The sequence below is a fragment of the Heptranchias perlo genome, chromosome 8 (assembly GCF_035084215.1).
Source record: "Heptranchias perlo isolate sHepPer1 chromosome 8, sHepPer1.hap1, whole genome shotgun sequence".
Taxonomy (NCBI): domain Eukaryota; kingdom Metazoa; phylum Chordata; class Chondrichthyes; order Hexanchiformes; family Hexanchidae; genus Heptranchias; species Heptranchias perlo.
Window position 1 is genome coordinate 64,987,579 of NC_090332.1, and position 23,878 is coordinate 65,011,456.

General features: G+C 43.4%; 1 protein-coding gene across 8 annotated transcripts in view; it reads left to right on the top strand.

Moving 5' to 3' along the window:
• Nucleotides 1-20,409: 20,409 nt before the first annotated feature.
• The window catches only part of LOC137324650 (filamin-A-interacting protein 1-like), a 266,872-nt gene continuing 263,403 nt past the window's right edge, over nucleotides 20,410-23,878 (top strand). For 4 of the 8 annotated variants that reach the window (XR_010963696.1, XM_067989210.1, XM_067989212.1 and 1 more), the window contains exon 1: nucleotides 20,410-20,838. The gene's annotated coding sequence lies outside the window, so the exon portion shown is untranslated. The remainder of the gene's footprint in view (nucleotides 20,839-23,878) is intronic. The other 4 variants (XM_067989205.1, XM_067989211.1, XM_067989207.1 and 1 more) reach the window with 1 other exon arrangement.

Genomic DNA, 23,878 nt, shown 5'->3' on the forward strand with positions numbered 1-23,878 from the left:
TGGGACTGGTTTTCCACATCTCAGACATAAACCCAAGCTTTGCCAGTTCATGGACTTTTTTTTCTTTTGTTGTGTTGTTTTTAGCTTATATTGACTGACATCCCTCACCCTGATGGCCACAGCATTCACCAAACGGCAGTTTAAAAAAAATAAAAGTTGTCCTGCAGAATTTGGTACCTTTATTGCAGTGTTTTCCATTATAGCCACAAAATCCCAGTTAGCTACAATGAATGGTTAATTAGGTGATCAGTGTTATGATTGCAAACCTCTTCCTCTATAAGGACCATTGCAATAGGTAAATCTTCATTATATACTGTCATGCTATTTGATAGTTCACACTGTAGCATCGCAAGTTTGATTTTATATATTTTCTCTTGTGTTTATCAGGGTGACAGATATTGGTGCTGTGGAATAGAATGGTTTCCCACCCAACATCACTTAGTGCTAGCTTAGATGTGGCACAGGTAACACTGCCCCAGCATTGTGCCTTTGCCCCCACTACAGAAGAGCACTGCCTGCAGTGTCAGTGTGATATAATGCAACTAGTGCCAAATTATGAGTAAGATTTGTGCTGTGGATTTGGTGTCCCCGAGGAACTGGTTTGGCATAGGACATGTTGGACATTTGCAGTTGCTAGAGAGAGGAAACTCATCCCATTAGACTGGAATGGAATTAGACCCAGGTCCCGAAGATAAAAATTCTGCTGCCAACTATACGTTTAATTCAGATATCAAAAGCAATAAGCTGGTTTGTACTGCAGGGCTTAAAGCATACAGAGCCTAGGCAGTGTGGGGCAATCACAGCTGTACCCAATTCTGTCCTCATCTGACATTCTTAAATGTGCACTTCCCCACAAGGAGCCACTGGATGGAGCAGGAACCTTGGCTGGTTTTACCCCTCCCTACCTCAGGGATGCTGAGGCCAATTGTAGGATCACACAGCTTTTTTTAAATTTCAAAATATACTTTTATTTCATAGAATTTAGAAATACACACAGTTCAATGTAAATATCTCAATTCCAAACCAGTACAATTCAAACCAATACATTACAGATTGCAATGCGACTTCAATATTACAATTCAAACACAGTGGGGGAAAATTTGGATAAAGGTAGTTTTTGGGCGCGGGTATGCGCTGCTACCCCACGTCCAATGACCCCTGCGCAGGCAGGACGCAAGTTTTGGCCGGCTGAAGGACTCAACCTGCAATCAGCGTTCCATTCCGGGCCTTGCACGTGGAATTAATGCATTTCTCACTTTCCACCACCAAGGGGAGACCAATCTCTTAAAGGGAGGATGTTTCTTAGAAATCTCTTAAAGGTAGCTGGTACCTGTTATTTGCTGAAAATTACCGTCTAGTGTCCGGACGGAGATCAGACATTGCACACGTAAAACATAGATGCAGGTCCCATCCCTATGTTTACACACTAACGAGTTATGTTAAAATATGGAATATAAGTTGCGCACTACTGAATCCCACATCCTGCAATCTGCACACCAGACCTCACCAATCTGCTGATCTGAGTTTGTACCAGGCCTGCGAGACAGCGTGCACCAAGGTTCTCTGCTGATGCACTAGAGACCTTGGTGCAAGAGGTGGACAGGAGGAGGGACATCCTATATCCGCAGGGGGTGGGTGGTGGGGGGGGTGCAAGAGGCCCTCCAGACATATATCCAAAAGGCAGTGGGTGGGGGACGAAGTCAATGCCAGGCACACAGCATCATGAACATGGATGCAGTGCAGGAAGAAGTTCAATGCTTTGATATGAGTGGTCAAGGTGAGTGAGGTCAACTGTCAAGTGGCGTCTCCTACCAACTGCACCACGCACTACACCCCCCATTCCCCACATACCAACAAACTCTTTCCATCAGTACTCTACTCTTCCAACCAGATGCTTCATCTCACCCTTACACATTACCAATGTTTTAAGCCGCCCGCCCACAACTCACAGGCCATACACAGTGGCAGCTATTCAACCATGACAGGCACAACACCCAGACACACGTCCCGCTTTCTTGCAGGAGAAGATGGCGCATATCAGGAGGCAGCAAGTGGCAGTGGCATTTAGCCCCCCGAGCCTGTTCCACCATCCAATGAGATCATGGTGGACCTGTGACCTAACTGCATATACCCGCCGTAGCCCCATATCCCTTAATACCCTTGGTTCACAGAAATCTATCAATCTCAGATGTAACATTCACAAGTGAGCTAGCATCGACTGCCATCTGCAGAAGATCATTCCAAATGTCTCCCACCCTTTGCGTGTAGAAGCATTTCCTAACTTCACTCCTGCACGTCCTGGCTCTAAATGTTAGGCTATGTCCCTGAGTCCTTGTATTCAAGTCTAGGAGACCTCCAAAAACAGTTACAAATGTTTCGGCAGCCAGAAACAATAATCCAGTCACTAACCTGTAAATCCTGCATAGTCCCTTTAAATAGCACAGATGGGGGGTCCTCCAGGCACTCTAAGACACGTTCAGATGGTCGCAGTTAAGACTGTGCATTGAGTTGAGCGTTAAGTGCTAAAATTATGTCTATCACTTTAAATCTGCGTTGCACACTGAAGCTATTTTCTCCCTACTTTACATGATTCCAGCGAACTTGATCTGCGCCTGCGCTAACTCCTATACCAAGATGGCGTCCGGTATACATCACGCTGGAAATGTGCGTGCGCGTCCAAGATGCCATCTTGGATGTCAGAGGGGCCGTGTAGCGCCGAAACAACAGGTGCTACACGGCCCAATTTAGCGCTCAGTATATTTCTTATGATTCACGTTGTACAATACAAGGTGGGATGGCCTTACACGGTGGCCTTTCCCCACAGGGCCTTTGCGTAGGTCGCACCTCGCTTCAATGCATCCCGCAGTACATTCTCCTGAACCTTGGAGTGTGCCAGTCGGCATCACCCGGTTGTGGACAGCTCCTTTAGCTGGAAGACTAGCAGGTTTTGGGTGGACCAAAGGGCCTCCTTGACCAAGTTGATGGTCTTCCAGCTGCAGGTGATACCTGTCTTGGTGTCCATCCCGTTGAGCATAGCATCCTGTGTGGATCATACAGCTGCCTTAATGAAGATTGGTCAGGTGGGTGCAGATCAGGAATTAAACCTGAGACATTCCTGGTCTGAATGGCTCAATACCACAATACGCAGTGCATGAGTCAAAAGCCATTTGGAAGATTTCCACTTCAATTTTCAATTTGTTTTAATAAATACCTTTTTACATACCTGCAAGGATGTAATATAAGCCTAGAAAAGAACAGCAGACACTCAAGTCTTCTCCAACGCAGTCACACACGTACATACACAACCACTTGCCTAGTCTTCCACACAAGGCAGAGACAGGGAGCAGTTACTAAGTCTGTGACATAATTACAGATATACTATGAAGAAAAAAGTCATTTTAATCTTTTCAGGGTATTTTTTCAACACAGTAGATATGTAAAATATCATAGTTATTCCATTGTGAAAAATTGTCAGCAATTCCAATGACGTTAAGGGGAAAATTATCTCTAGAAGCAATACAGTGTTTCGAATAGGAGTGCTGGTCTCCAGAACATTCTACTCAGTGCAGAATTGTTGCTGCTGAGCAACTTTACTCATATCATTAAACACTGATCCTGGTACCTCTAGTTACATAAACTCCGATTTCTTTTGGATCACTTTGGCTGCAGTTGTGCGCCAGCTATTATTTTTTGGTTGCGCTGGCAGAAATAGAAGAGCAGCCTGTTGAATATGGCACACTTGTATTTATAGGGGTGTTTGAGTCCAAAATCCTATCCCAGTCAACAGATTTCAACTTGTCATACTGTGAGCAGCTGATGCCACAGGTTCCTCAGTTTGCTGTTAATTATGTTCCAGCATCTCTTCGGAGAATTTGCAATCTCCATCATCAATCTATTTTCATTTTTTTTCTCCCAAGTCTCTGTTCTTGAATAATCCACTAATCTATAAAGCAGTTTCACTATCCCACTAACCTAAAACCTCTAAGGGTGGTGAAATTCCTATTTTAATGAAACATGGGAGGATGCCCTAACAAAATCATGTTTTCAGAAATTGCCTTTTTAAAACTGGGAATTCCAGCAATTTTGTTAATTAATTAATTCTTCCAACCAACAGAAAAGTAATATGATTGAGTTCATCATTGTAAATAGAACATAGAAATCAAATGTTGTCTTGTAAAACCTTTGCAGCCGATGTCAGCTCTGACCATAACTTAGTTTTGACATCGCTAAGGTTGAGAATGAGAGCTGTGGGAAAAGCATTTAAAACAATAATCTAGGATCTGGACCTGACATTAGGAACAAGTACAAAGATGTCTTGGAGAGAAACATCGCACCTGCAATAACTGAAGAAATGGATGTAGAAGAGACATGGAACACCATCAAAAACTAAGAACTTCAGAACAAGTATTGGGTCTCAAAAACAACATTAAGAAACCCAATGAATAACAGAAGAGGTCCTGGAGTTGAGTGAAAAACAAAGAAAACTTAATATTAGGACTGAATACAACAGGTTAACCAGAGAAATTAAACTAAAGCCAAGAGAGATAAGAACAACTGGATAAACGAGCAGTGTAAAGAAACAGAAGATTACGCCAAAAGAAACGAAACACAAGGGCTGAATCGGATTATAAGAGAACTTAGTGAATCTTACAAACTTAAAATGGCTACAGTGAAAGAATGGTCAGATAATTGAGGTCGAACAGGCGAGGAGCAAGCAGTGGAAAGAATATTTTGAAGATAGAACCATAGAAAAGATACAGCACAGAAGGGGGCCATTCGGCCCATCATGTCCGCGTCGGGTCGAAGAACAACCAGGTGCCCATTCTAATCCCACCTTCCAGCACCCGGTCCGTAGCCCTGCAGCTTACAGCACTTTTGGTGCTGGACATGGTACTTTTTAAAAGAGTTGAGGGTCCCTGCCTCTACCACCAATTTGGGCAGTGAATTCTATACACCCACCACCCTCTGGGTAAAAAAGTTTTTCCTCATGTCCCCTCTAATCCTTCCGCCAATCAGCTTAAATCTATGTCCTCTAGTTCTTGAACTCTCCTCTAGGGGAAACAGATACTCCCTGTCTACTCTCTGGGCCCCTCATAATTTTGTACACCTCAATCAAGTGTCCCCTCAGCCTCCTGTGCTCCAAGGAAAACAACCTCAGCCTATCCAGTCTCTCCGATCCATACAATGTTCGGAGAATGGTGGATGAATCAGTTCTGGAGAAACTGCCCTGTACAAATGGAGGGGAGTTGATGCTTGCTTTCTTGGAAGACGAAGTAAAGATTTCTATTGATAGTTTGAAAAAGAACAAGGCTCCTGGTATCGTTAATATAACTGCAGAGTTGTTGCAGGCGGGTGAGGAACATACTGTGAAAGTGATGCAAAGGTTGTTTAACAAAATTCGTGAAGAAGAGCAAGTAGCTGAAGATTGGGGAAAGGCGATAACACCAATCTTCAAAGAAGAAGACAAGAGAATGCAGCAATTACAGAGGAATAAGCTTACTCAGTACACCTGGAAAAGTATTTACTAAGTCACTGCAGAGGAGAATGAAAAGATATGAAGAACAAGCTAGTTTTAGACCAGGACGATGTATGATAGATCAACTGATGGTGTTAAGACAGATTTTGGAGAATTTATAGAACACAACATCCATTGTTACAACAACTTCATAGATTTTAAGCAGCGTTTTTTCAGAACATGGATGGACTAGATGCTCAGTCTACCTGTACAGGCCAATAGTGCAGTTTTCCACTTCTTTTGCTATGGGGGAAAAGTCCATGGGGAGAAATGAAAGTTTTTGATTTGTGCTGTGGAATCTGTCCTGCAATGGGTACAGGATGCGTAGCAGGGCACTAGAAGTTCCAGCATATTATGGCACTGCCTCACCCAATGATTCAGCTGGTTAAGCCAGTGAGTAACTGAAACACATAGAACAGAAAGATCCCAGGTTAATTCCTGCCGTCTGTGCTGCATTAGCTGATTTCGCAGAGGACAAGTTCCCAATCTCTGATGCACTATCTGGGAGTGATGGCATATGGAGGTCTCACACTGTCCCACAGATGAAGAGGAATCCTAAGGTGAGTCACCCAAGTGTGGATGCACTCTTTTTAGTGGCTGGTTGCAAACCAACACTGGCAAAGGTTTGGGAGCAAGCTGCTTGGAAATGGTGCATCACAGATGAAGGGATCTAAAAAGAAGAAAGTAATCAGAAAGATGGAGAATGCATTTTCTGAAATTTTGTACTCAAACCTCTGCTGCTGAGGGTAGACAGGAAGCCTGCTCTCAGACTTGCACCAATGCTTTCTTTGGCTGGTCACTAGGAGGCATAAGGTACTACTCAAGTAAGACATCTCCGTTCAATTTTTCATCCCCTCTGCAGGTTGATAGCGTGGCTTCTACCCAGCAATTAGAGTTGCCAACTCTGGTTTGGACGCATTCCTGGAGGTTTGATCACATGACATATGATCATGAGACACTGTTTGCAAATGTTATTGCACTTAGCTTAGTTGAGTGTCTCAATACTCCAGCATTCCTAAGGTAACGTAAGATAATTATGCCATAGTACACAAGAATTTTTTTTAAACTAGATGCACATTTAGTGGGACCAGCTAAGAAGAAATTCCAGGCTGCTTCTGGGAGGCGGGGAATTGCTGAGACAGGCTCCTCAGGCACTGCCAGGTCTGATGGGAATTGCAAATAGCGACAACAGAGGCGAGCAGGCGCGAAGTTCCGCAAATACAAAGCACTTTTCTAGCAGCAGTGCCCCGGGAGAGCAACCCTCAATTGCGGGAGACTCCCGGACAATCCAGGTAGGTTGGAATCCCCACCAGCAACTTCCAGCTCAGGTCAGGAACTGCATTGAACTAGGCATGGAACCTATTACGTCCCCACTCAGTGCCACTATGTGTTAATACCCTGACATGCAGCACCCCATTACTGCTGCACATAAACTGATCTTTATTATTAAGGTTCACTTCACCCCTGTAGTCACTACACCCTGAAGAGGCAGTGACAATATCTCACAAAATACTTGTATCTGTTGGTCTAAGTCTCATATAAAGCAATGAATTATCAGAGAAGGAATTACACTTCTGTGTAGCCTGGTCTGCCTCAGTGTTATGTGCAAACCAATGTGGACTTACACTTATCTGTAATTCCATGATGTCATCTGTTGTTCTGTGTATGACATCCCAGTTAATGCAAAGTCTGGATTTCTTAGTAAATTCAATAAATTCTTTTGAGCTCTTTTAATTTAGTATCAGATCCTGTGATAAGTTATCACCATGTCGTAAATGTTTTGGATTTATTTTTGTGCTGAATAGGAATTTCAACATCAAAAAGCCTTTCTTTATAGTCATTAAATTGTAAACATTTGCTTTTCTGCCTCCCATCTGTTATTTGCTGCATCTTCATGTAGTTTGCTGAGGATTAAATCTACTCCACATTCCACCACGTGCTGATTCAGTTCTACTTGTGATTTGTGGTTTGTTTTCATATTTCTCCCACACTGCATAATTTCTTTTTAGTAATCAGTTTGATGTGAATCAAAATTGTACTCCACCTAAAAACACAGCAAAAACACAAGGACCGATTTTTAACCCTCACACTAGATGAGAACGGGGTGTGTAGGGAGCTACAATAGAGGCAGCATTCAGCTTGGCGCCTCACACTCTCCGGTTGTAATTTTAACTCCTGGGTTTCGGGAATCATGTGAGGCCCTTGCCTGCCAGCAGCTGACGCCATTTGGACCCAAACTAGATTTTAACACACGGTCAGGCATTCCCCACCCATTGCCGGCCTTGCTGGAGAAGCACCTCCGAGCTCCACAAGGAAACAATTGGCCTCCCCTGCCCCAGGCTTCACCCCTCCACCCCCGTCCTCTGATTGTGATCTCTATCAGACCCCCTTCCGACACACTTACCCGATTGCCACGGACCATTCCATGCATCCCTGGCAGTGGTCTGTAGCTCTGTGATTTTCCGCTCCCACCTGCCAACCTATATATCATTCTCATTGTTCCCGCTGGGTTCAGTCCAGGGATATTGTAATGAGGCCCAAGGGTTAAAATGGCTTGGGCCTCACAGCGGCCCCACGCTTACCACTCGCCCCAGGTTAAAATCAGGGCTTTATTTTTCTATATAGCTTTTTGATCATTTTCCCTCCCCTACCTCAGCCACGTTGTCAGCAACAGGCCTTTTCAATGATCTCACTTCACGCACAATCCACTCCCTTTGTAGTTGCTTCAGCCATTGTTACCCCTACGTTCAGCATTTGTTCCAGAATATTCTTCTCTATTTCTCTTGTCAATCTCTGCTACTTTTTTTTCTGTTTTCTTAACAAGAAGTTTGAGCTTTCGTTGTGGTTCGTATTTGCAATTTCTTCTCTTCCTGATCTTTTGACTTGTGTTTCTGTGTGTACATTCTGCATTCAGAATATCCAACACTTTTTTTGTATGGAGACCAGTATTTACTGTTTTCAATGTAGCAGGAGCAACCTCACAGTTTCCTTTCACCTTCAGAGGTTTTCTTCCTATTCTGGCCCCCCAGCTTTAGGCATTTTCTTACTATGTCTGTCATACCATTCTCAGCATTATAATTCAAAATCAACCATGACATTCTCAGCATCTATTGCTTAACATCTGTCATGGCATTCTCAGCATCGATTGCTTAACATCTGTCATGGCATTCTCAGCATCGATTGCTTAACATCTGTCATGGCATTCTCACCATCGATTGCTTAACATCTGTCATGGCATTCTCAGCATCGATTGCTCAACATCTGTCATGGCATTCTCAGCATCGATTGCTTAACATCTGTCATGGCATTCTCAGCATCGATTGCTTAACATCTGTCATGGCATTCTCAGCATCGATTGCTTAACATCTGTCATGGCATTCTCAGCACCGATTGCTTAACATCTGTCATGGCATTCTCAGCACCGATTGCTTAACATCTGTCATGGCATTCTCAGCACCTGTTACTCAATATCTGTCATGACATTACATGACTACCTATGGAAGGGAACACTGGGAGTTATGATGCTTTATTATGCCTTCACTGGGCCAGGCTCAATTGGCCAGCAGGTCTTTCTTTTTATAGAGTCATAGAGTTATACAGCACGGATAGAGGCCCTTCGGCCCATCGTGTCCGCGCCGGCCATCAAGCCCTGTCTACTCTCATCCCATATTCCAGCATTTGGTCCGTAGCCTTGTATGCTATGGCATTTCAAGTGCTCATCCAAATGCTTCTTGAATGTTGTGAGGGTTCCTGCCTCCACAACCCTCTCAGGCAGTGAGTTCCAGACTCCAACCACCCTCTGGGTGAAAAAGTTCTTTCTCAAATCCCCTCTAAACCTCCCGCCTTTTACCTTGAATCTATGTCCCCTTGTTATAGAACCCTCAACGAAGGGAAAAAGCTCCTTAGTATCCATCCTATCTGTGCCCCTCATAATTTTGTACACCTCAATCATGTCCCCCCTCAGCCTCCTCTGCTCCAAGGAAAACAAACCCAATCTTCCCAGTCTCTCTTCATAGCTGAAGCGCTCCAGCCCTGGTAACATCCTGGTGAATCTCCTCTGCACCCTCTCCAAAGCGATCACATCCTTCCTGTAGTGTGGCGACCAGAACTGCACACAGTACTCCAGCTGTGGCCTAACCAGTGTTTTATACAGCTCCATCATAACCTCCTTGCTCTTATATTCTATGCCTCAGCTAATAAAGGCAAGTATCCCATATGCCTTCTTTACCACCTTATCTACCTGTTCCGCCGCCTTCAGGGATCTGTGAACTTGCACACCAAGATCCCTCTGACCCTCTGTCTTGCCTAGGGTCCTCCCATTCATTGTGTATTCCCTTGCCTTGTTAGTCCCTCCAAAGTGCATCACCTCGCACTTTTCCGGGTTAAATTCCATTTGCCACTGTTCCGCCCATCTGACCAACCCATCTATATCGTCCTGCAGACTGAGGCTATCCTCCTCGCTATTTACCACCCTACCAATTTTTGTATCATCAGCAAACTTACTGATCATACCTTTTACATTCATATCCAAGTCATTAATGTAGACCACAAACAGCAAGGGACCCAGCACCGATCCCTGTGGTACCCCACTGGCCACAGGCTTCCAGTCACAAAAACAACCTTCGACCATCACCCTCTGCCTTCTGCCACTAAGCTAGTTTTGTATCCAAAGTGCCAAGGCACCCTGGATTCCATGGGCTCGTACCTTCTTGACCAGTCTCCTGTGGGGGACTTTATCGAAGGCCTTACTGAAATCCATGTATACCACATCCACTGCGTTACCCTCATCCACACGCCAAGTCACCCCCTCAAAAAATTCAATCAAATTAGTCAGACATGATCTTCCCTTGACAAAGCCATGTTGACTATCCCTGATTAATCCTTGCTTCTCCAAGTGGAGACTAATTTTGTCCTTCAGAATTTTTTCCAATAATTTTCCTACCACTGATGTTAGGCTCACTGGCCTGTAGTTCCCCGGTTTTTCCCTACTCCCCTTCTTGAATAATGGTACTACATTAGCGGTTCTCCAGTCCTCTGGCACATCCCCTGTGGCCAGAGAGGTTCTGAATATATGTGTCAGAGCCCCCGCAATCTCCTCCTTTGCCTCACACAGTAGCCTGGGATACATTTCGTCCGGGCCTGGGGATTTATCCATTTTTAGGCCTGCTAAAACCGCCAATACCTCCTCCCGCTCGATGTTATGTTCGAGTATATCACAGTCCCCCTGCCGTATTTCTATGTCTACATCGTCCTTCTCCATAGTGAAAACAGATGCAAAAAAATCATTTAGAACCCCTCCTACATCTGCCGGCTCCACACACAGATTGCCATTTTTGTCCCTAATGGGCCCTATTTTTTCCCTAGTCATCCTCTTACCCTTAATATACTTATAAAACATCTTAGGATTTTCCTTTTTTTTGCTTGCCAGTGTTATTTCATGGCCCCTCCTTGTTCTCCTAATTTCTTTTTTAAGTATCCCCCTGCACTTTTTGTACTCCTCTAGGGCTTCCTCCGTCTTTAGCCTTTTGTATCTGCCAAAAACCCTCCTTTTTTTCCTAATCCATTCTCGTATATCCCCTGACATCCAAGGTTCCCTGGAGTTCTTGGAACCACCCTTGACCTTTACGGGAACATGTTGCCATAGTATGGTCTCAATCTCCCTTCTGAAAGACTCCCATTGCTCCGATGCGGATTTTCCTACAAGCAGCTGATCCCAGTCCATTTTGGCCAGATCCTGCCTTATCCTATTAAAATCGGCCTTCCCCCAATTTAGAACCTTTATTTCCGGCCCCTCCCTATCCTTTTCCATGACCACCTTAAATCTCACCGAATTATGGTCACTGTCACCAAAGTGCTCACCTACTAGCACTTCTTCCACTTGGCCGGCCACATTCCCTAGAATTAGGTCCAGTACCACCCCCTCTCTTGTAGGACTTTCTACATGCTGGCTCAAAAAGCTCTCCTGGATGCACGTTAAGAATTTTGTACCCTCTAAGCCTTTTACACTCTGAGTATCCCAGTTAATTTTGGGGAAGTTGAAATCCCCCACTATTATTACTCTATTATTTGCACAATTTTCTGAGATTTGCCTACATATCTGTTCCTCTATCTCCCCCTGACTGTTTGGGGGCCTATAGTACACTCCCATCAAAGTGCTTGCCCCCTTTTTGTTTTTAAGCTCCACCCATATGGCCTCATTAGAGGAACCTGCTAATATATCATCCCTCCTTATGGCAGTAATTGATTCTTTAATTAATATTGCGACCCCACCTCCTCTTATACCTCCCCCTCTGTCTCGCCTGAAGATTCTGTACCCTGGAATATTGAGCTGCCAGTCTTGCCCCTCCCTCAACCATGTCTCTGTGACAGCAACAATATCATACTCCCATGTGTTTATCAACACCTTCAGTTCATCCACCTTATTCGCAAGACTCCTTGCATTAAAATAGATGCCATCCAGCCTTGCCCTCACATATTTGCCCTGTCTTCCAAGCTGACTTGTTTTTTTCTCTATATTTGGCTGCACATCACCCCCTATTGTAGCTCCACTCTGTATCCCATCCCCCTGCCAAGTTAGTTTAAACCCCCCCCCCATGTTTCGTATTATCAGCACATATTGTTCAATATCTATCATGACTTTCTCAGCATGTATTACTCTATCATGACGTTCTCAAGCATGTCATAGAATCATAGAATCATAGAAGTTACAACATGGAAACAGGCCCTTCGGCCCAACATGTCCATGTCGCCCAGTTTATACCACTAAGCTAGTCCCAATTGCCTGCACTTGGCCCATATCCCTCTATACCCATCTTACCCATGTAACTGTCCAAATGCTTTTTAAAAGACAAAATTGTACCCGCCTCTACTACTGCCTCTGGCAGCTCGTTCCAGACACTCACCACCCTTTGAGTGAAAAAATTGCCCCTCTGGACCCTTTTGTATCTCTCCCCTCTCACCTTAAATCTATGCCCCCTCGTTATAGACTCCCCTACCTTTGGGAAAAGATTTTGACTATCGACCTTATCTATGCCCCTCATTATTTTATAGACTTCTATAAGATCACCCCTTAACCTCCTGCTCTCCAGGGAAAAAAGTCCCAGTCTGTCTAACCTCTCCCTGTAAGTCAAACCATCAAGTCCCGGTAGCATCCTAGTAAATCTTTTCTGCACTCTTTCTAGTTTAATAATATCCTTTCGATAATAGGGTGACCAGAACTGTACACAGTACTCCAAGTGTGGCCTCACCAATGCCCTGTACAACTTCAACAAGACATCCCAACTCCTGCATTCAATGTTCTGACCAATGAAACCAAGCATGCTGAATGCCTTCTTCACCACCCTATCCACCTGTGACTCCACTTTCAAGGAGCTATGAATCTGTACTCCCAGATCTCTTTGTTCTATAACTCTCCCCAACGCCCTACCATTAACGGAGTAGGTCCTGGCCCGATTCGATCTCCCAAAATGCATCACCTCACATTTATCTAAATTAAACTCCATCTGCAATTCATCGGCCCACTGGCCCAATTTATCAAGATCCCGTTGCAATCCTAGATAACCTTCTTCACTGTCCACAATGCCACCAATCTTGGTGTCATCTGCAAACTTACTAACCATGCCTCCTAAATTCTCATCCAAATCATTAATATAAATAACAAATAACAGCGGACCCAGCACCGATCCCTGAGGCACACCGCTGGACACAGGCATCCAGTTTGAAAAACAACCCTCTACAACCACCCTCTGTCTTCTGTCGTCAAGCCAATTTTGTATCCAATTGGCTACCTCACCTTGGATCCCGTGAGATTTAACCTTATGTAACAACCTACCATGCGGTACCTTGTCAAATGCTTTGCTGAAGTCCATGTAGACCACGTCTACTGCACAGCCCTCATCTATCTTCTTGGTTACCCCTTCAAAAAACTCAATCAAATTCGTGAGACATGATTTTCCTCTCACAAAACCATGCTGACTGTTCCTAATTAGTCCCTGCCTCTCCAAATGCCTGTAGATCCTGTCCCTCAGAATACCCTCGAACAACTTACCCACTACAGATGTCAGGCTCACTGGTCTGTAGTTCCCAGGCTTTTCCCTGCCGCCCTTCTTAAACAAAGGCACAACATTTGCTACCCTCCAATCTTCAGGCACCTCACCTGTAGCGGTGGATGATTCAAATATCTCTGCTAGGGGACCCGCAATTTCCTCCCTAACCTCCCATAACGTCCTGGGATACATTTCATCAGGTCCCGGAGATTTATCTACCTTGATGCGCGTTAAGACTTCCAGCACCTCCCTCTCTGTAATATGTACACTCCTCAAGACATCACTATTTATTTCCCCAAGTTCCCTAACATCCATGCCTTTCTCAACCGTAAATACCGATGTGAAATATTCATTCAGGATCTCACCCATCTCTTGTGGTTCCGCACATAGATGACCTTGTTGATCCTTAAGAGGCCCTACTCTCTCCCTAGTTACCCTTTTGCCCTTTATGTATTTGTAGAAGCTCTTTGGATTCACCTTTGCCTGATCTGCCAAAGCAATCTCATATCCCCTTTTTGCCCTCCTGATTTCTCTCTTAACTCTACTCCGGCAATCTCTATACTCTTCAAGGGATCCACTTGATCCCAGCTGCCTATGCATGTCATATGCCTCCTTCTTCTTTTTGACTAGTGCCTCAATCTCCCGAGTCATCCAAGGTTCCCTACTTCTACCAGCCTTGCCCTTCACTTTATAAGGAATGTGCTTACCCTGAACCCTGGTTAACACACTTTTGAAAGCCTCCCACTTACCAGACGTCCCTTTGCCTGCCAACAGACTCTCCCAATCAACTTCTGAAAGTTCCTGTCTAATACCATCAAAATTGGCCTTTCCCCAATTTAGAATTTTAACTTTTGGGCCAGACCTATCCTTCTCCATCGCTATCTTAAAACTAATGGAATTATGATCACTGGTCCCAAAGTGATCCCTCACTAACACTTCTGTCACCTGCCCTTCCTTATTTCCCAAGAGGAGGTCAAGTTTTGCCCCCTCTCTAGTCGGGCCATCCACATACTGAATGAGAAATTCCTCCTGAATACACTCAACAAATTTCTCTCCATCCAAGCCCCTAATGCTATGGCTGTCCCAGTCAATGTTGGGAAAGTTAAAGTCCCCTACTATTACCACCCTATTTTTCTTGCAGCTGTCTGTAATCTCCTTACATATTTGCTCCTCAATTTCCCGTTGACTATTTGGGGGTCTGTAGTACAATCCTATCAAAGTGATCTCTCCCTTCTTATTTTTCAGTTCTACCCATATAGACTCAGTGGGCGAACCCTCGGATATATCCCCTCTCACTACTGCCGTGATGTTCTCCCTAATCAAGAACGCAACTCCCCCTCCTCTCTTACCTCCTGCTCTATCTTTCCTATAGCATCTGTACCCTGGAACATTGAGCTGCCAGTCCTGCCCCTCCCTTAGCCATGTTTCAGTAATAGCTATAACATCCCAGTCCCATGTACCCATCCATGCCCTGAGTTCATCAGCCTTGCCCATCAGACTTCTTGCATTGAAATAAATGCAGTTTAATCTAGACTTCCCTTGGTCTTTGCCCTGCTTTCTCAGACCATCTGTCCGGTCATGTTCTGTACACTCTCCCTTACTGCCTTTTGTTTCTGTCACCACTTTATTTCCCACTGACTTCCTGCATCGGTTCCCATCCCCCTGCCACATTAGTTTAAACCCTCTCCAACAGCACTGGCAAACACTCCCCCTAGGACATTGGTTCCAGTCCTGCCCAGATGCAGACCGTCCAATTTGTACTGGTCCCACCTCCCCCAGAACCGGTTCCAATGGCCCAGGAATTTGAATCCCTCCCTCTTGCACCATCTCTCAAGCCACGTATTCATCTTAGCTATCCTGTCATTCCTACTCTGACTAACCCGTGGCACTGGTAGCAATCCTGAGATTACTACCTTTGAGGTCCTACTCTTTAGTTTAACTCCTAACTCCCTAAATTCAGCTTGTAGGACCTCATCCTGTTTTTTACCTATATCGTTGGTGCCTATATGCACCACGACAACTGGCTGTTCACCCTCCCCCTCCAGAATGTCCTGCAGCCGCTCCGAGACATCCTTGACCCTTGCACCAGGGAGGCAACATACCATCCTGGAGTCTCGGTTGCGTCCGCAGAAACGCCTGTCTATTCCCCTTACAATCGAGTCCCCTATCACTATAGCTCTGCCACTCTTTTTCCTGCCCTCCTGTGCAGCAGAGCCAGCCACGGTGCCATGAACCTGGCCACTGCCACCTTCCCCTGGTGAGCCATCTCCCCCAACAGTATCCAAAACGGTATACCTGTTTTGGAGGGAGATGACCGCAGGGGACCCCTGCACTGCCTTCCTACTCTTCCTCTGTCTGTTGGTCACCCATTCACTATCTCCCTCAGTAATTTTTATCTGCGGTGTGACCAACTCACTGAACGTGCTATCCACGACTTTCTCAGCATCGCGGATGCTCCAAAGTGAATCCATCCGCAGCTCCAGAGCCGTCAAGCGGTCAAACAATAGCTGCAGCTGGACACACTTCCCGCAGGTGAAGGAATCAGGGATACAGGAAGGAGCCCTGAATTCCCACATCCCACAAGAGGAACATGACACGGCCCTGGGATCTCCTGCCATGACTTAACCCTTAAATTAGCTTAAGAACAACTACAATGTCAAGAGAAAAAAAAAGGAAAGAAAAACTACTTACCACTCCCTTTAAGGAGTTTACTCCTTTAAATTGTTCTCAATTTAGAGAATGTTAACTACACTAGGGACCTTGATTCACTAAAAAATAAACGCTACTTCCTATAAGACCAGCAGACCTTCCCTTTCCTTTTACTTTAGTTACTGTAGATAAGTAGAAATACTCACCTGAACCTACTCACCAATCAGGTGCCTCCCCTGTGTCGCGTCCCGATCTGATTCCTGACGTCACTTCGAACTCGGTCGCAGCTCCGCTCGGCTCCTCTCAGCGCTCTGAAATCCCGCCTTTTATCGGACGCTCCCTCCGCTCAGCTCGGCTCCTCTCCCACAATGCCCCTCCGCCGGATTACTCAATATCTGTCATGACGTTCTCAGCATGTATTACTCAATATCTATCATGTCACTGTCAGCATGTAATACTCCATATCTGTCATGGCATTCTCATCATCTAATAATCAGGCTCTATCAAGTTCCTTTATGCCTCATTAATCTGCAAATGCTTTGGTACCTTTTTCAGTTTGAATTCTCCAGTTCTACAAGTGAGTTCACGATTTACTGTGAACTCGGGGAGCTAGTTCTCCGGCAAGCTATGTTTCTAACCGGCTAGAGCCATTCATGGTTTTACTGGTCTCAAGACAGACAATGTTCTTAAAGTTGTTGAGGTAATGGCTGTACTGGTGATATTCCTAGCCTCGTGGAATGGGGAATGCAGACGGACTTAAGAAAATACTAACTGCCACCAGCTATAGCCCAGTTGACTCTGATCATGTGAGTGGAGGGTAGACCTTCTCTGGTGTTCCAGCAATTGGTGAATTAACATTGTTTGCTCAAAGGACAGGAGCTTAGGGGAGGAGCGATGTGTTTTCTTGACTCTGTTTAGTTTTTCAAGCCTTCAACCAGGCAAATGTTTTCTGTTGTTAATAGTTAAACTAAGGGATCATTGCGAGTATTTTGGGGATCTAAGATTAACATCTGTTAGAGCTTCAAGTCAGTGGTATCAGTGGCTGAGACAGAAATATCTCTCTTTGGATAAAACTCATTTGGATTGTCACTGTTGCTTATGCTGGGTCTCAAAACATATGCTGAGTGAGTTGCTAAATTATCTGGTTGTTGGATTTTAGAGAAATGTCCTTCTAAAGTGAAATGCCTTTAGGTTGTAGAAATAATTATTGGTGAGTCATGGAGTGGAGCATTCCAATATTCACTTTTCTATCATATTATAATGGTGGTTTGCTGTTATTTTACTGTACAAAAATTCACAATTCACCACAAATTTCAGCTGCTGAAACAAATTGCAGTTTTCTCGCCAAGGGTGATATGCAGAAAAACTTTTTTACACAGCGAATGATTAGGATCTGGAATGCACTGCCTGAGGGTGCGGTGGAGGCAGATTCAATCATGGCCTTCAAAAGGGAACTGGATAAGTACTTGAAACGAAAAAAATCTGCAGGGCTACGGGAATAGGACGAGGCAGTGGGACGAGCTGGATTGCTCATGCATAGAGCCGGCGCGGACTCGATGGGCCGAATGGCCTCCTTCCGTGCTGTAACCTTCTATGATTCTATGATTCTCTAACATATAGCCCAGGCTCAATAATCTTTCTCGATAGCTGGGTCTCTTGGTGGTTCTACCATAGTTTCTCTGTTTGGTCTGAATCCGATTATCCACGTAACAAATTGTATCTCCTACAGCAGTACTCATGTTACGTAAGATGATAGAATGTTTTCATTGTACCACCTAATACACAATGTAGTATTTGCTGCACGGTCAAAGATGTGTCACTTTAAAGCTACAAAGTCTAATTGATAAGCCAGTGAGAAGGAGAGAAACACAGATAAACAAAGAGAAAGAGAAAGAGCAAAGATACGCATTGGAACAGAGAGAGAGAGAGCATAGATACACATAGGAACAGAGTGAGAGAGAGCATAGATACACATAGGAACACAGAGAGAGAGAGAGCACAGATACACATAGGAACAGAGAGAGAGAGCATAGATACACATAGGAACAGAGAGAGAGAGCATAGATACATAAAGGAACAGAGAAAGAGAGAGAGCATAGATACATAAAGGAACAGAGAGAGAGAGAGCATCGATACATAAAGGAACAGAGAGAGAGACAGCATATATACATAAAGGAACAGAGAGAGAGCGCATAGATACACAGGAACAGAGAGAGCGAGCATAGATATACATAGGAAAAGAGAGAGAGCATAGATACACATAGGAACAGAGAGAGAGAGCACATAGATACACATAGGAACAGAGAGAGAGAGCGCATAGATACATAAAGGAACAGAGAGAGAGAGAGAGCGCATAGATACACATAGGAACAGAGAGTGAGCGAGCACAGATATACATAGGAAAAGAGAGACAGCATAGATAAACATAGGAACAGAGAGAGAGAGCATGCATAGATACATAAAGGAACTGAGAGAGAGAGAGAGCGCATAGATACACATAGGAACAGAGAGTGAGCGAGCGAGCATAGATACACATAGGAACAGTGAGAGAGAGCGCGCATAGATACATAAAGGAACAGAGAGAGAGAGAGAGAGAGAGCGCATAGATACACATAGGAACAGAGAGAGAGCGAGCGAGCATAGATATACATAGGAAAAGAAAGCGAGAGAGAGCATATATACACATAGGAACAGAGAGAGAGAGACCAAGAGCATAGATACATACAAGAACAGAGAGAGAGAGAGAGCGAGCATAGATACATAAAGGAACAGAGAGAGAGAGAGAGCGTATAGATACACATAGGAACAGAGAGAGAGCAAGCGAGCATAGATGTACATAGGAAGAGAGAGCGAGCATAGATTCACATAGGAACAGAGAGAGAGAGCATAGATACACATAGGAACAGAGAGAGAGAGCGCATAGATACATAAAGGAACAGAGAGAGAGAGCGCATAGATACATAAAGGAACAGAGAAAGAGAGAGAGCACGTGCGCATAGATGCATCAAGGAACAGAGAGAGCGACTATAGATACATTCAGGAACGCAGCGAGAGAGATTATAGATACACTCAGGAACAGAGAAGCACAGATACACACAGGAACAGAGAGAGAGAAAGAAACACAGAAAGCAAGTCAGACACAAAGAGCTGACAAAGTTAAAGAAAAATAATTTTGCCTCAAAGCACCAGAATTAGGTGTACCTACCTGTGTACTGGCCTGTACAACTGAACCAATAGACTCACATCAAGGCATGCTCCTGTAAATGCAGTTAAACAAAATGTTGAACTACTGCACCAACATTTAAATCAGGATAAAATTCTGAAGGTTTCCCCTCCGTGTCTGTGCTGCCTGCCTTATATTTTCTGGATGCCTCCTGCAACGTTGTCCACTAGTTGTGTATCGGGAAATCACGGGCAGGTTGTCCATGATTTTCTGTTCATTAAAATTATTAAATGGAAAATCGTAGGCAAGCATGTCTGTGATTGCCTGATGTGACCAGTGGATGAGGTTCCTCACTTGTGGGGCACATTCGGGAAATGGCCCTTTATGGTGATTGCAATGTACATGTTTGTGTGGACAAACCCAAAGGTCCGGTCATTGTCTTATGCCTTTAGAAAACAACAGTGACAGATAAGAGGAGTTGCAGAATAAATTCAAACTGAGTGTAATTAATTTGTTCATTTCCTTACCCTCCTTGCTACTGAAAGAGGCCGTCAAAAGTTTAAGGTGGTACAAATCAGTTAATAAAATGCAGTTCCACTGATTTCTTTTTGCTAGTAGATTTCTTTTGCTAGTAGGTTCTCTGTGGGCATACAAGTCCCTGCACATTGCTCTGTGTCATCCATAAAATATTTCACTTTTTTTTTCATGTACATTAGCCAAATTGTCACTCGGAATCTTTGCTCACTGTTTGTTGATGTCCTTTGCAGAGAGCTAAAAGTTCTGCATATGTGGACAATGTCCATTTTTACTGATCAAATAGGAGCTGACATTAAGAGGAAAGCTGTGTAACCTAAAATAGTGCCTGTATGCAGATGAAATATTTGGCAGGAGGCCACAGAAGGATTTGATAGTTTCGCTCCTTCTTCCCTCAGTATGTGGCAGTTTGGCTGTAACTCTTCATAACTACGAACAGCTCAGCTGTTCGATAGCAAAGAGAGCTGCTACAAAGTTTTCAGCTGTTGACAGGCTTGACTTGCTGAGAACACTGCTTAAATATAGCTCAGGAGAGCTGATTCCTACATAGCCACCACTGCCATAGTATCTGAGGGTTGTATCAGCACCGGCAGAGGAAACACAGCAGTGAGACTTTAAACGGGAAAGCAACAGACTTCTGTTTCCAAACACTGACAGTTTGAACTCTAATCAGGAGCCTGTGTGGATCTTTTATGGTGGCCAGTTTGTTTGAGAAAAGAAATACGCTCTCACCCTGTTCTCCACTGTTTCCTGTATGATCTCAGTGGATGGTGGGTCAAGAGCAACAAGGAACTCATCTTCATCTATTCTATGCAGTGGAAATGTTTGCCTGATCTAATCTTGCCCAAAGACTCTGGAACAACCACATCGCTAGCCACTGACCTTTCGTACCCTATTAGATCTGTTCTGTGCCTTGATAACACCAATCTAAGGTAAGTGAAGTGTCTTGTTATCCCTTTGTTTAAAAAAAACACAGGTTCTATAACGAAACTTCCACTGTAGTTTACAAGCAGCGGAAAATAAATTTGCCATTTAGCCCAAGAATTGATGTGCATCTTTTAAACCGTGAACAAGTTGATACTCTTTACCTTTCCAAATCCAAACTATCAACCGAAGATGAACAATCTAGCTAATAGTGTTGGTAAAGCACTATTCAAGCACTCGTAAACTAGTTGTGAAGTGGCCTCGGTCTTTGTCAAAGTTTGGAATAGTTTTGATAAAATAAAAGTGTCAGCAAAACTGAGAACTCTTATTCTCCTCTTCCTACTGGCAATAACTACATCTTCTCAATAAAACAACATAACCTTTTTGATTGTACTGGACTGGGACTTCTTTGATGTTAGTTTTTTCAGTAGTTTTAAAGAAACACCTTGTGTATTTCAAACAAATTGTTGGTATCTTTAAGGAAGCCAAATAATGCAAAACAATTTCTCATAATGAAAAAAGTTGGCTGAAATCTTCTTTTGCACTTTACCTCTTAGTAATTTGGATATTTCATGGGGCATTATCGATAGCATTGTATCTCAAGCAACTACCATCTGGCTTCACTTATTGAGTTCCAAAATGGTAACCCCAGAGTCTGTTTAATGTTTTGTTCTGCTTCGTGGTAAATATCCCGGACAGACGTTATAGATGTGATTGGCCACACAGACTGCAAAGATCTTTTTCACTACCAGTCTTAGCCAGCTCTTTTATGTAAAGGCCAATCCTTGAGCTATAGAAATACTAGCCTGAGCAGATGCAACTCCTGTCATTGGCCCATTCCCTGAGACGATTGGAAAGACTGTCATTTTCAGACTAAGAGTTTATGTAAATTAGGTCTGGAATGAATCCACAAACGTACTGTGAATAGAAGTCATAATACAAAATTTTGAGTCAGTTCATCATTTCAAAGATCCTTTTATGAGGCTGAGAATTTTCTGTTTTTCTGGAACAGTCAAGAGTACAGTATTCCCAGGATTTATTTTTTGCTTTGGAATGATTAATTTTTATGTTGTTGCCTACAATTTTATCACCACAATGTATTGTGTCATTGTTGCTGATTATTCATCAGTTGTTTGGCAGTAACTTGCCAGCAATACCAATGGGGATCTTCTTGCAAATGTTAACCCTTTGAGAACAGTATTGAGGCTTTTATGCACTAGAAATAAAAATATAGCAATTTTACAATCTTCTAAATCATTACATATGATGAATAATTGTTCTTTTTAGGAATTAGAGTTAATTATCTAAACTCCAAAGAAAATCAATTTTGTACATATTATAAAGACCACAAATGTATTTTGAAACCCAACAAGCAAATAAAGGACTAAAAGAATTGATGAGATGAGCCTGTTGCCTGGTGTTGAAAATAAGGAAGAGAGTTCATAGAATCATAGAATGATACAGCCATTCGGCCCATTGTGCCTGTGCCGGCTCTTTGAAAGAGCTATTCACTTAGTCCCACTCCCCCTGCTCTTTCCCCATCAAAGAGCTCTGGGAAGTATGCAAACATTGGCTATGATATCATCACTCCAGGTGACACAGAGGTAGAGGATTAACTCTGAGGAAAAATAGGACGTAAAATTGAAAGGAAACCTGCTTGACACTAACTGTAAAATCTGATGTGTAAGCCATACAGAAGTTTATGTTCTGTCCTGTAAAGATGAGGGAGTGGTCTATAGTTCAGTATAAATTACAGGCTTTATACTATGACGGCAACTGTAAAGTAACTGATAAGTAAGGACTTATAAGCATGTGAGATTTATTAGTGTATATCCTGTATCTATCCCAAAGATCCTGAGGATTTTTTTTAAACAAAAATACTTTAATTGCCCATTGATTCGACCTTTGATCTGGCTACATTCCAACCCTTTGACCTAATTTAATGAGAAGAATTGTCATTGACTGATACTGCGGAATACACAGATCTTTCTATGTTCTGAATTTGCTTGGTGCTACAAGTGTGGAGCTGGCAGAAAGCAGTTGCAATTCACTGAAACATAAGACATATTAAAGACTCTGAAAACAAACAGAAACTACCTGCTCAAAATGATTACTGCGACTGCATCAGCAACAGAGCAAGTCAAAAGGTTAAGCCTATCCATCCTTCATATGGCCTCCTGTTTATTGACAGATACCCACACCTGTTGATCTTTACTCACATCGGATAGTAATGTCATAAATAATAACAGTAACATCTACTGCCTCAGTTCTTTCACATTGACATTCTTCATCTTTTGGAAATAAAACCCATTGATTAGCCTACTGAGTTTCCGCTAGTGTGACTGGAATGATCTGGTGCATCATGTTAATGGCACTGACTCATATATACAAGTTAATGGTGTCTAGATTTTCCTAAAACCCATCTGTACGTTTGTTCTGGTGAAGGGGTTAAGTCAACAAAGATGGACAAGTTAAGGTGAAACTTAATCGTGGTTGAAATGTAAACCTGCACAAACAGTCTGAGTACATCCATTCCACACACAGGAACGGGCTGTAGCATTGAATGAATCAGTTTCTTGGAGTCGAATTTTGTGGCTGCTGCAGATCTTAATTAGTTAAGAACAGTTTGTTCTATGAAGCCATTCTGATCCTTGCTTCAGGAAAAGTCTACTGTCACATGTGGTGTCCTGTGTAATATGGAACCTCTCTTCATTTTTCAGAGGTATTTCACTGGTGTTTTTTTCATTTCAAATTAGTAATCGAAATTCAATCACCTTGTGTTTACAAAGTTTTTTTTGGAAAACAATATAGTCCCTAGTATTGCTCTGCTTTCACAGAGGCTTTTAATTGGAGTTACATTTCATCAAACAATAGGGTTAGTTTGGTAAATATAAGAAAATAAATATTTTTACACAGTACAGGTAGGGCAAACAAAGCCAGAGCTCCCAGGATGACAAAAGAGATAGAGTAAGATGAAGCAGAAAAAGGGGGTGTATGACAGTTGTCAGGTTGATAATACAAGTGAGAACCAGGCTGCATATAGAAAGT